The sequence below is a fragment of the Rhipicephalus microplus genome, chromosome 6, assembly GCF_043290135.1.
Source record: "Rhipicephalus microplus isolate Deutch F79 chromosome 6, USDA_Rmic, whole genome shotgun sequence".
In the NCBI taxonomy this organism is placed as follows: Eukaryota; Metazoa; Arthropoda; class Arachnida; order Ixodida; family Ixodidae; genus Rhipicephalus; species Rhipicephalus microplus.
The window spans coordinates 34,106,042-34,120,581 of NC_134705.1; positions in this window are offsets into that span (position 1 = coordinate 34,106,042).

Sequence of the window (14,540 nt, forward strand, 5' to 3'; positions counted from 1 at the left end):
CCGCAAGAAAGTCTTACAGTTCGCTTTCTCGATTTTCTCGAAATAGTAATTTTGCACTCCAAGTAAGACATTTACTGTGATAAATCAGTGGCTTTCACAGATAGATTCTTTTTGCAGCGTGAAACTAAAGGCTGGTGCACACCGGCGACTAGCAGTGGTCGCGCGACCATTTGCAACTGGCGACCAAAAAGCAACTGATGTTCACACCGACAGAGGCTGCATGCGAGTGACCGAAAGTCGCAAAAGCAGAGAGTCACGTCCGGATCTCGTTATCAGTGAGAACTCTAGAGACCGGCGCCGATGAGTTGATCACCGCCAGCTGAGTGAGCGGAGCAAACCGGTTGCGTCGCAGTTATTATTTTTTTCGTCTGTTCTCGCACAGCGTTCCCAAAAGCGTCAAGTTCGATTCAAGCAAAGAACGAGACATTGTCATGGCGCTGATGCGCTGTGCCGTGGTGTCAGCGCTGGCATCATAGATGCCTCCAAAGAAAAAAAAGCTGGTAGTGGGTGTGACCATCTTTTTGATTGCGGGAGTTGGCTGGCCATGCAAGCCGTCTTCCTCCCGAGCTGCGCTGAAACGATGAGGAGTATTTCCGAGAGTTGTACGTATTCAGAAACGGTCCTTGAACTTAAATTGACTTGCCACAGCCTACAATACAGCACAAACGCATCTCGAACGCGGTGTGTTTAGTCGTTGCCAAGGCATGAATCACAAACGCGTTCCAAGCGCGCTGCATTGAAGGCGGTGACAAATCAAGTTCAAGTCAATGAAGCGGTCCTGAACACGGGGAAAAGATAGTGCACAATTTATTTTCTCTTTACTTTGACGGTGTTTACCTTCTTGCGAATACCGCCACGTAAATTCGACACTTTGCTTGAGCTGCTGCGCCCCGTTATCTCCAAGCCAAGTATTCCCTGGTGGCCATGGTGCCACAGACCCAAAGGAACGCATTCGTTTGTATCTGGCGGCAGGCGTGGAGTTTCCTAATATACACTAAAGGGAACTCTGGCGCTAGTGTCTATGGGAGCTACAATGCACGGCGCTTCAGTGAGCATGGGAATGATGGGTAGTACACACATTTGTCTAAACTTCGTACTTCTGGCCTGCTTTTGGCTCCGTGTGTGTTCGCGTGGCTTGAAACTGTTTTCTTACGAAACAAAAATCAGCAAATGTTCAGCGATTGAGCTTCACCACTTTATTTTTTTCGAATTACTTTTCCGAATTGGGTCACAAAGTTCAAAATCGTTGAATCTTTCTTTCAAAACAAAATCGAAACACAGCAATAAACGAAGCCGCAAGTACGATTCGCCGCCCTCAAGTACGAAGACTAGGCAAATGTGTGTACTATCCATCATTCTCATGGTCGCTGAACAATCGCAGTGCCAGAGTCCCCTCTAGTTAATTTTGAGAAACTCTATGGGGGCAGGAAGCCAGCGCGATGAGTATATAAATATATACTTTGCAATAATAAACAGACAACAATATAAATGATAAAATATGCACATACTATATTTCAACACATGAGATGAACACTATGCATAAAAAAGTGAACGTGAGAATCAACTGCAATAAAGCTGTTCAGCATAAACAGTCCTTTACATATCAAATGAAAGGTTATTTAAAATTTGAACAAATGATTCAGCTGTGTTAGCGTTTACTACTTCTTCGGGTAATTTATTCCATTGTGATGTAGCATGTGGAAAAAGGGAATACTGATGTATATTAAGATTACTAAATGGCTGCTTGACTGTTCTGTTATGGTTTGTACGACCAGACCGCATGGGGGACTCAGTTATGTAGTTTTCACGTGGTATTTTGTAGTGACCGTGGTATAGCTGATATAAAAATTTCAAGCAAGATACAGTTCTGCGATGAGCTAGTTTTTTCAATTCGGCCCGGTCACGAAGAACTGACACACTGGAAAAACGCGAGTATGTAGTGTATATAAACCTCAAGGCCAAGTTTTGCACTCCTTCTAATTTCTTGATCAAGGTGCGGGCTCTAGATCAGATCTACATATTCTAATTTTGGTCTGGCAAGAGCTTTGTATGCAGTCAACTTTACGGCAGATAAAGTAGTAATAATGGCACATTCATTATATGATTCCGTTGTTGTGAGCCTTGTGCTTCCTGATATTGACTTCATTTGCATACTTCTGCACATTGATGATTTGGCTATTGTAAAAATGAGATATTTCTGCTCAATTATATGTCTAAATGACTTACCTAAAGAAAAAAGTTACATATTTAGAATCTGGAGAAGCAACTAAGTAATTTTGGGAAAAGGAAGCGGCATGTTAAAAAAAGTTGAGACGCAAGGAATGAGCGAGACACCACTGTGATGAGAAGTGGCTTCACTGTGACGATGCTGTGTTCTTGGTGTTGTGTTGTGGTCTACAGCGGCATCATGCAACAGACATGTGCAGTGCATAGAAAACGAAGAAATTAGTGGGTGATTGCGCGTGTGAACATAGGACGGCAAGAAGGGCCACGATTAATCAGAAGGCGGCACCGCAGTGGCAGAGGAGAAAACGAAAAAAACTAATTGGTAGGTGGCTTGGCAGCGGGAGGGTGAAGAGGACGACGGCACTCAAGATCGGCCTGATCTCGCTCACTGCCCACTTGCTCTTGGGGTTGGCCTAGGATTAAGTAGCTGTCTTTGGTTTGATTTGTCTATTATTCTTTCTCATGATGTAATAGTTGTTTGATAAGTGTTTTTTGTGCAGTTCATACCAGACAAGATGCCCTTTTTTTGCCTGTACAAGAAACTTCCCTCTGGTCTGTTTTTATAGATCCGAAAGAGTTGCGAGTGAATCTTTTCTAGCCGAACGGCATATCATCCATTCCAGTGGCTCTATTCCCGAGCTATGACAGCATCATTCGGATAAAAAACCCAAAAGCCATTCAGGCAGAATTATGGTTGGCAATTGCCCATTTTCAGTCGATATGCATGGTCCGCAAGTTCGGCAGAGGGGGCATACCCTGCTTTTTGCCAGACCGGTCCTGTGTGCAAGACTTTAAATTGCTTGATGTTCATTTCTATCAAATGAGTGTGTTCACACCGCCAAATTTAGCATGCACACGAGGTCAAGTCAGTGGCATTAGCACGAACGTGACAGCCTCCTAAGTAGTAGAATTGTTGTCACCAGTCGGCGTTATATCAGTCTACCGGTGTGAATGGGTGGCTGACAAGAGCAAAGTACAAATTGTGTCTGTCATAGTGACATTTGCAGAGTCAGTGGGGCTATTAAAAATTAAGCTTTGGCCTCTAATTTACAGAGTCAAAACTCTCTTCCTAGCTGGTTTCTCTGTATAAAGTGCTGGCAATATGGGCACACCAAAAATGTTATAGGTGTGCAGTCACGTGTAGAGTGTGGGGAAGATCACAATTGTAGCGAGTGTCAGAGTAATGGAGAAAAATGTTCCTTATGGAATGGAGCTCATGCTGCATATTGCTCAAGTTGTTCTGCAAAGGCAGGTGAAGTGGAAATTCAAGAGGTTGTTGAACGTAGATGATGTGCTTGGAAGAAAGCAGTAATTGAAGCAGAAGCACAAACACAAAGCTATGTCTTGTTACAGCCTGTAATATAACATCAATGGAAGGGGCTCTCTATGTTCCTATTGCAGAAGCAATTGAGAAGGCAGTGGAGTGCATCACTGGGAATCTTTGTGAGTCATCTGCCTTAATTCTCTGGAGTTCAAAGAAGTCTGGCGCGGATGTACCGTTGCAGGGTGCACAGTCTGCAGGTGCATTATAGCAGAAGTTAGATTGTCTCAAAGTGAGTGAGGTTGTCGGGTATGAAGTGCAGGACTCAAGACGAGATGGAGACAGATTCTCGGACGCTAAGGGAGAGCAGCGCTGGATAGGTGCAGCGCCAAAAAAGAGCACCTGATGGAGAGTCGTGACACAACTCAACCGCTTGCGCCCAGGCGACCGGAAGCAGTGTACTGCTGTGAGAGCACGCCTTGTGTCGCTGCTGGGCTTCATTTTGGAACAAACAGCGCGAATATTCATTGCGTCAGTAATGCTGCACTGTGGTTTAGAAAAAACACTTTGTCAGAAGGCTACTCTCATATAAAAAGCACTAAAAAATGAAGGGAAGCCCTGCTAAACGATCTGTGTCTATGCATATGGTATCAAAAGGACAGTGCTGTGCTGTGATGGCAACTCTCTCGTCCTCGTTTTCTGGTAGTGTGCCGGGTTTTGGGCTAATGCTAGTGCTGGCTGACATGCTTCCATTGATAATTCCGTGCTGCAACAATACCACGCTGCCAACATCTGCAGTGAAGCAATTTAACAAAAGACAGAGTAAGTGGTAGCTGTGTTAATCATAGCACGTGCCTGTGGTGTCACGCTGCTATTCTTGAGGGCGCAGGATATATTAACGACAATAGCAGCTGTACTTCAATAAGGGTGAAATATAAAAAGAACACCCTTGAACCAATATATATGTGCACATTGCAGAACCCCGGGCGGTTAAAATCCTCATATGCACACTACAGCGTACCTCAAAATGAGTACATGAAAGCCTAGCAAATATCGATGTTGCGCGTACAGACACTGTTCTTTTAAGTCGGCACGAGCAAGCGGAAAAACAAACTATGTCTTGGGCAAAATAATTGACAAGTAAATATCTAAGACAATTCATAATTTCCTAGCAAGCCGTAAATACTGATGGTACTTAGCCACTGCAAAAAACTCACCGCATCGGTTGACTCCAGAAAGCTAAGCTTCGAGTACCCAAGCAAATTCATCCTTGGCAAAACGTCGACCGTCGTCACTCGCCAACTACTCCGAGGTTGGCCCAACCTTGGTAACCGACGTAGGGCCAGTCTTGGGGCCGGTGTTACGCCATCCGACGTCGAGCAAAACCTAGTGACAAAAATGACATCCCCAGAAAATCCACGGGACAACCCTGACTGGATATTAGATATCCACTGCATTTCCGAAACCACAGCGGCAAACATCCCTTGCAGGTCGATTTGGCCGCACTTTCCATAACCCAAGATTATCCCTTGCAAGTCCCAAACAAGTCCCGAAGGACACACTGTTTACATGACAGGGAGATTAAGGAATGCATTTTATTCAGGGTGTTTTCTAAAAGTAGTCTCTCATAGTCTTTTTTTTTTTTCGCTGCCTGAAGTTGAAATTTCGGAAGCTCAAATCATGAATAAGTTTTCCTGTGCTTTCAGCTGCTAATTTAATTCTACTTGACACGCACTAAAATTACTGAAATTAGACTAAAGCACACAATTTTTTTACCAAGGCACGTTTTTGAAAATAACTAATCATATGAGCACCTGTAAGCATAAGAAAACATGCATGATTTGAACTTCTGAAATCGCAAAACTTTTATTATTAAATTAAATTTGACAGATGGCAACATATAATGCTAAATGTCTGCTTGTGCTAGAGAAACACTGAGCCAAGTGTATTGCATTATGCACTGTTGCTTACATAAGCATGTCTAAGTTTACATATAAATCGGAATTGAATGTTGAAGAAATATGAATAGACAAGTCCGGCAGATACTACAAACGAGAGAAAAAGAAGCTATGATATAATAAAACAGTACATGACATGCCCAATAGATATGTGAATGTCAAATAATTATCATATTCAGTAGGGTCATGCTCATCCATATCTTCAACTGATGCCCTGACATCTTCATGTTGCCTTGGAGGTGACCTGTTAAATTAAGAGGTTTCCTTTAAGCAAATGCAAAGGAAGCAAACACCTGTATAAAATGCTATTTTCCCACTACATGCATCCCATTCACAGGAAAACTGTCAGAGAAAGCAAAAATTATAAAAGTAACTGAGAAAAAATCCAAGCTTGCTGTAAATCGTACACATTGAGAAAGTGATGGGAAGAACACAACAACTTATTCCCACATGGCGTTCTGGCTCAGACAGCCAAGGTGTTCTGGCATTGATCTTGACAAGGCGGGATTAAATCAGAGCAGATGGAGCCACATTTTGATGGAGGCTCAAATGTCAAAACTACTGAGTTGAAAAGCACTCTTGTTTCTATGCCTGATTGCAGCTCACATAAGCCACCATAATCAGATCTCAACATTCAGTTGTTGAGCAGCTGAATATGCTGTCCAAATATGCCAGCAACAATGCAATGGGTGATATAGAGATTTGCTTGAAGAAATAAAGAAGTGCAGAAAGAATCATACCAACTACAATAATATTATTCATATGCCTTAATATGATTAGGAGGTTGTCATAGTAGAGGGCTCTGGCAATTTTTACCATTTGGTGGTGTTTTAGGTGCACAGATATTGCACATGTGCCTTTATTATTTTACCTCCACCTGAATGGGGCAGCCTCTGTGAGGATTGCACTCAAGACCTTGAGGTTAGCAGCAAAGTGCTGTAGCCGCTACACCATCGAAGCAAATATGCATAGTACCATTGTGCCTACGTGCTTTTGTTGTAAAGCATAGCATACTACCCCAGGGGGTAAAAGTTAATATAAAGTCCTCCACTATGGCATCTAATTCATTATAGTTTTTGAAAGTGAAACTCCAGAATATAATGTTCAAGATTATGTTCTTTGACAAAAGGTGAAGAGCAGTGAGTAATGTGGCTCTGGACAGTCGGGGCTGTCAGCAGCAATTTCTGCACTAAATTTAAGAAGCTTACTAAGAATGGCACAAAAGCAGAATATTTGTGCTGTTAACAAAAAAAAATACAAAGATGACCCTCTCTTATTAGTGGTAGTACACGTAGTTGGTCACATAAGGCAGGTTTTGCTCACTGAAAGGTGGTAACAATGTAAACGTATTACCAATATTATATATCTGTGAAACAACCGATCTGGTTTTGTGCAACTGTAAGAGGAGCAGGTTGATAGTTCAGCACTCTGTTCTCGTCTCTTCTATACCCTGCTGTCGTTTGCGCTGTTAAGCACTTTCTTCGTCTACCATGCAGTACCAACCAGATCAGTCAAGCACTTTGTTAAATAGAAAACCAATTGGAACACATAAAAACATTTAACAATGTCATAGGCAATTGCAAAGGGTTAGGGAACACATCTTTCTGCACAGAGCAGAAGGAAAACCCCAACACAACACTAAAATCCTGGCATGCTGCAAAGGTGAGATATAGATTAATTTGCACCACTTATGTTTCTTTACATACAAAGGTGAAGTACACCATTACGACTCTCTCTCTCTCTATATATATATATATATATATATACGTATATTAAAGGAATAAACGACAGAGACAGCGCACAGCGCCCGATCCTGGGCCAGCTATTCTATTTTCTATCTTCTTCCTCCTTTTCTTCTACTTCGCTCACTATGCCCCCAAAACACACCTATGCCCGAGCTCCTTCACATCTACATTACACTCGGCCACGCCGCGAAATCGCCTGTGGAGGGCGGGATTGACTGTTGCGCGCCGGTCTGTCAGGCCCCTCAGGAAGTTGGTCTGATGAAGTTGAAACGATGTTTTGGGTGGGCGGTACTGGCTGTGCCTGGGTAGTCTCTCTTTGGCACGCCACGACAGGTCGTGTCGGGGTGTCCATGTCTGAGGTGGGCGGCATTGGCAGTATCTTTTCAGCCACAGGTCTTGGCCACGATTCGGCTTTGCTGGCATATGGCATGTGAAACTGCCGATGTTGACTCAGGAGGGCGCATCGGTAGGCGAACGTGTCTCTGCAGCTTTGAAGAAGTGCATTTACCTCACGTCGATGCAGAACCACGACGCGAAGAAGTCGTAATGTACGGCACTGCTGAAACAGGGGCGTATAAACAGCGTGCGTTATACATATGTGAGGACGCATGCAAGGGGTCCAATAGTTGTGGTCTTGTCGCAAAGAGCACAATAGAATGCATGGACATGTCTTCCATGTGTTTAGTTGCGTTGGTTGAATTAGATTCCTCGATCTCAGCCAAAGCGTGGTAGTATACCTGCCAAGTGTCCCGAATTGGCCGGGAGACTCCGGGATTTGAACCGTTTCTTTCGTTTGTACGGTTGTCATGAAAATCTCCCGGAAATCGAAATTTTTGTGCGTGATCCGGCCACCTTGACAAAAAAAGCAGCTCAATCCGCTCCAGGCTTTTCGAACCTACCCCATTTTATTATGAATAAGTTTTAGAGGCGTTCATCTAAACGTACAGTAAAATCTAGGCAATACGGCAGAGACAAATTCGTAAAGTTCCTCAGCGAAATTCCACTATATTAGGCCTAAATTCGAATGTTCCGAACATATTTCCTAATCGCGGCGGGTGATACGAACTTTAGTACGGAAATCGTCGAACGAAGGCCGAGAGCAGCGTACTCGAAGCTTCGGAAGTACGCGTGCGACCGGCGCACGCACTGTCTTCTGCAGTGTGCGTGATTGTCGATGTATAACTGACAGAGAGTCCCGAAAGTAAGCAAGCGTCCGACGCTCAACCAGTCAAAGCAATGCTGCTTCTGCAAACCATGCGGACAAAACTGCGGCAGATGCGATCGTATACGGCACAAAATGACTTTGTTTTGAAGGCACGTGCGCACTCAAGTGCACGGGGGTTGAAAAAGGAACTACCATTTGCCGCAACCACCGTGCACAACATCGTGCTCGCGGTGGCGCGATAGCGATGTACGAGCTCCGAGGGCACGCAGTGGTAGACTAAAGGCTGTAAATGCGTAAAAAAAAAGTCACAGTTTCGCCGCAGTGGCGAAAAAATGAATGCGACAGCAACAACTTGGAATGTCACACCGAGACCGGCAAGCAGATCTAAACGCGCAGCGCGCTGCTCACGCACAAATGACGCACGAAAACAATACACACAAGACGAAAGCGAACTAACAACGTTTACCGCTCGACTTGTAACACGCTGTCTAAAGGGGGAAAAAAAGCGATGCTCGATACATAATTGAAGGTACGGATGAGTACAAACTAGCAAGTGTCCCAGTTATTCCTCGCTGTGCATGAAAAGCGCGCTCTTTTCGCAAAGTGGCCTGTGCATTGACCGAAGATACATTTGTGGGCCCGGCAACTAACCCAATTGTTCAAGTGAAAGCCGAAGGCACACGATTCTCCCCACTGAAAAATAAGCGCGCGCAAGCATCACCCCCCCCCCCTCCCCTGCCCCATTCGCCATTCGCGGGGCAAAGTACGCGTAAGAGATAAGCGCGCATCGGCACATTGCGACGAGCTGGGCACCGAGTACGGGCGGCTTTTTTTGTTTTCCTTTCTAGAGTGTCAATATATATAGATAAGTATACATATACTGTGAATGACGGCGGTGGCGGAGACGCAAAAAACCAGCCTAGACTGTCAATAACAAAGGGCCAGATGCGTTTTGCCCTTCCTGTCAAAAGTAGGGAGCAAAGCTTTCACCTGCGCTTTTGCAGCAGCCATGGCTGTGCCATCTCGTTCGTTCACGTGTGCCCCAGTAAGACATACACGAGCTGTTTTGAAGGAGATAAATTCTGCAAGTTGTGTTGATCCTTTGAGATTCTCGCGTTAGTGGGAAACCCTACCTTCGTGTGTTGGGCCACTCTAAGCCGACCGCAACTCCGATGTTTGCACTTGCGATTGAGACTCCCCACCCCTCTTGTTGTTCGCGATGTTTTTTGATTGTTTGTTTCTCTTGAGGAGTTTTTTTTGGGGGGGTGCTGAAAAAAAAAATAGGAGCAAATAATTCAGCACCCCGCCCCCTCCCGCTGCGGAAATTTCCTGGATTCAGAATCCTTGAACTTGGCAGGTATGGCACTGGTAGCCATCCACACATACGGGCGCAGCCTGTGAGCACTTTGACGGCTGTGGTGAACTTGTTCTGTTCCTTGACTTGGAGCGCATTAGGCACTAGAATAACTGGAATCTGCATATCCTCAAGCACTGGTGAACATGGAGATCGCATCGCGAACAGCTGGGGCTTCTGAGTGGCACTTTTGTCAAGTGGGGCGCGAGTTTCCGAATCCGAAAGGTGTGACGTGAAGTCCTGCTCGCGGCCAGTATCGGTGTCGAGCACGTCTCCTTCCATGCCCGCGATTCTGTCTGCACAGGTGCTCCGGGGAACAGATGAACAATGGAAGTACTTTCCCTCACCATCTAGCTCTCTGAAAGTGGCCTGCTTGGGGTCGGGTAAATCTGCGCCGTCGGGACAATGTCTTTTCCGAGCTTGGATGCCAAGAGGTGCACTGTCGAGTTGTCGAATTGCAGAGCTGTGATCCGTGGTAGAGCCTGGGTCGTAGCTAATGCGCCCGAAGGCTGCAATGAGCTTGGTGCTCCAGTTCGCCAAAAACTGCTGCCGCACGCCTTAATATTTGTGGCACGCCGCGGCACCATCTTGAAGGCTGTCAATGGCAACGCACCATTTATGTTGATCCGTCCAATTCTCGAAAGCTCCGAGGGCGTTGACGGTCGCCACCCAGCCGATGGCGTCGTCCTGGAACCCGTCAAATTCCGGTGGTTCGCTGACGACCGGTGACGGTGGGTGGGCACGTGCAAATGCTGAGATTACTGAGTCGAAGCAACCGACCTGGTTTAAGAGCTGCAGCAGGGCGCAGCTCTCAAAGAGCTGCATCAGCTCTCTGCGTTGCTCAGATGAGCAGGCCTCAAGGTCTTGTGAGGTGACTGCATCCAACATGCGTTTGCTTGCACTCAGAACTGGTAAGATGGCAGGGAACAGCGCAGGGCTCATCGTTGTAACAGCGTTGACCGTGACGTGGAGTTGCGCGATGGTACGCCGCAGCTCCATGGTACTGTCGCATGAGGTCTCTGAGCCGCTTTGGTTCGCGCCCGTGGAGTACGCAATTCTAATAGTACTCACAGCGGTGACACGCACGCTCATTGAAGCATGAACAGCGTTTCTTGGCGGCTTGTATGTTGGAAGAGTACCGGCAACGGAATGCAGGCTGTGGGAAGCTTGAACAGCATTACCAAAGGACAGGAGCGTGCGTAATAGGGTCGCGAAGTGGTAGCATAGTGTTCATTGGCTGATGCCCTGGTACCGCAAGGGAGGCATGGACGCCGTCCACTGATGGTCCGATAGGCAGCTGAAGCGGCGGCCGTGTTGATGACTTCATCGCCAAAGAAGCGTGAACGATGTTCCTGGATGGCGAAGCCCGCGCTGCCGACGACCCACGAGGCTACATACAGATGGCTTGAGCCGCGAAGTTAAATTGTCGAGCTGCGCCATGATAAGGGAATAAACGACAAAGAGCACCCGATCCTGGGCCAGCTGTTCTTGATTGCTTGATGAATGACGTGGCTCTCACCACTAAGGTGAGAGCCACAAAAGAAAGGACCACTAAGGGGGATTGGCCAAGAAGCCGGTGGTAAATTCACGTCAATACCTTCAGGTTTTCTTGACTAGGAGAATAGGATTACTTTGTTTTTACTGGGAAATTAATTTGGCGCAATGTAAAAAAAGGGGGGGAGGAGATAAATAATAGAATTTGTTGAATATCTGAGGAGTAATCGTTATATAAAATTCTTCTGGAGGTTAAATCATTGCAGTGTAACAGCTAAATCATAAATGGTAGATTGGCTAGCAAAATTCGAGAGCTGATAAATGTCTCAGCAAGGTAATCTTCTTGTTTTATATAGGAATTCGCAGAGAGCCCCGCGGATGTCCCTGTCGCTGTGTCCCAACGAAGCGGCCCCAAAAGACAAACTATTAGGAGTAGTAAGTGATATTCCTAGTTTTTAAAATAAAAATTCAAAGCAATTTTTTCTTTGATTTTTGACACGGTGACATGTGATAAGAAAGTGGTCGATATGTTCAGATTCGTTACAGCTTGAGCACAGAGGGGATGGCACCAGACCAGACCTGTTTAAGTAGACATTAAGAGGTTGTACACGGCAACGTAATTTTGTTATAGAGACTTCTAATTTATGCCTGGGACACCATTTATTATTCCATGCGAAGTGCAGGTGCGAGAAATCTAGATTCGCTATCATAATTTTCGATGAGTCTTAAAGAAGAGAAAGTTTTGAAAACCTCGCTGCTGTTACATAAGCTGTAGGAGGCATGATTCGCACGATCGGAAGATCAAGAGATGTTCGTGCGAGTGTGTCAGCCATCTCATTTATAAATATACTACGATGGCCTGGCACCCATATCATTTGCGCTAGACGAATGTTTGCTGGGATGAATGATTTAAAAGTTTCTAGTACTGCTGATGCCGACGATGATGATAAAAATGAACTCACGAAATACGAGTCAGTCACTATCACAGCTGTCGAATGAGTCGCAAAAAGTTTACGAATAGCTACTATAACGGCCGTTAGTTCTGCTTTAAATATTGATGTATAATCTGGGAGGCGTAATGAAAATGACCAGCATAACGAGAGAGAAAAAATACCCACACCTGCCTTCTCGCCACTCATATATGCATCCGTTGCAATTACTATATTAGAACCTAATTGTGACAGGTGTTGTTTTAATAAATCAATCAAATATTTAGAGGGCAAGTGTTTAGCACTCATGGGGAAGATATCGTCAATTTCTATTTGCACTTGGCCGATTAGTTTATCAGACGGTGTGACCTCGAATATATTAACATTTAAAGCATCTAGAAGTGTTTGAACAAATAGCACTTGGGGTTTATATACACGGGACCAATGCTCATTAAAAAAGACAGCAGGCTCGGCAAAGAATACAAACTGTCGCCTTCTTAAAGTGGATTCAGAACATTTTAAATAGGTTTTAACTGTTAAAATACGGAATCTGCAAGCAAGAGTGGGTATCCGAGCTTCTTGATACAAAACATTGTTAGCTGTGAATTTTGGCACACCTAAACAACTTCGAAGAGCTTTTTAAGAGAATCAAGGGGTTTATTTTGTATGCTGGTCCACCAGAGAATAGTACACATCCGAATTGAAGAATCGGACATGTGATAAATCATGATCAGCGTATCTCTGCGAAGACCGGAACGGAGGCGGCCAAGCCTGCCTATCATCCCAACAGCGCGTGTAGTCTTAATTTTAGTATGTTCAATGTGGTCACGCTAGCTGAGTTTTTGATCGTACAATACACCCATATATTTAATACAGTTAAGCTGGGGAATTATTTCTTGATGGTACTGAAAAGAAATAGTAACTGGTACGTCCAATGAAAAAACTAATATAGCACTTTTAGTTACGTTCAGATTCATATGAATTTTCTGAGACCAGGTTTCCCATGTTACCAAATAATACTGTAAAGTCGAATGTAGTAAGTGAATATCACAGTCAGATGCAAAAAATGCAATATCATCTGCGTATACATATACTTGTACCTTATCACTCAGTGGTATTGAACTTAACGAAATGTTAAATAGCACAGGCGATAGAACAAAGCCTTACGGAACACCTCTAGTTTGGCTATACTTCGGTGTGGAAACACCTCGTTGGGAGCAATAAAATTTTCTGTCTTTTAAAAATTCGTATATCCAATTTGTTATTTGCCAGCTGTTCTATTCTCTATCTTCTTTCTCCTCTTCTTCTAGTTCCCTCACTATGCCCCCCAAACGCACCCATGCCCGAGCTCAATTACATCTACATTACAATATATATAATATATATATATATATATATATATATATATATATATATATATATATATATATATATATATATATATATATATATATATACATACATATATACATATATTGTAGTGGGGAATTCGCAAGGCACTGACTAGTGGGACCATCTCTCTCGGAGTGCGAAGCGCGAGTGTGTGCACGAGCTGTAGACGCTGGACTGCTCGAGCATTTCTGTCCTGCCTACTACCTGCTGCCTGCCTACTACCTGGCGTCGCTATTAAACTCCCTTGCAAAGTGGTGGAAGTGTGCTGGGTACGCAAACCTGGAAATTCGAAGCCGGAAGCTGCCCATTGCATCAGCAATGCCTGATCAGACGACCGAGCAAGGCACCCCCCTGCAGAGCACGGCCCAATCTCAACTGGTCATCGTACCTACCACCCTGTGCCAGCGGGATCCCCCCATCTTCAGCGGCACCGAGGACCAAGATGTGGAAGACTGGTTGCAGCTGTTTGAAAAGGTGAGCGCCGCCAACAAGTGGGACGACCCCTTGAAATTGGAGTACGTCCCATTTTATCTCAAAGACGTCGCCAGCCTGTGGTTCACGAACCACCGTACTGAATTTACCACTTGGGCCGCTTTCAAGACCACCCTTGCAGCTGTGTTTGGTCGCCCTGCAGTGCGCAAGCTGCTTGCTGAACAGCGCCTACGCGAACGAGCGCAAAGGCAGGGCGAAAACTTCACTAGCTACATTGAAGATGTTATCGATTTATGCCGGCGCTTTAACCCTGAGATGACCGAACAAGACAAGATCCGGCATATCCTGAAAGGAATAGACGATGATGCCTTTCAAATGTTGCTGGCAAAAGGCCCAAGTATCGTATCCGAACTTGGGACCTTGTGCCAGAACTTGGAAGAGATTCGCAAGCAATGTGCATTAGTTCGGAGGTCAACGACAGCAGACGACTCTCTCGCTTCCCTGGCCGTCGGTGGTGACAGCACCCTGCTGGAGCAGATAAAAGTATATGTATGTGAAGAGGTCGCACGACAGCTTCCGTGTCT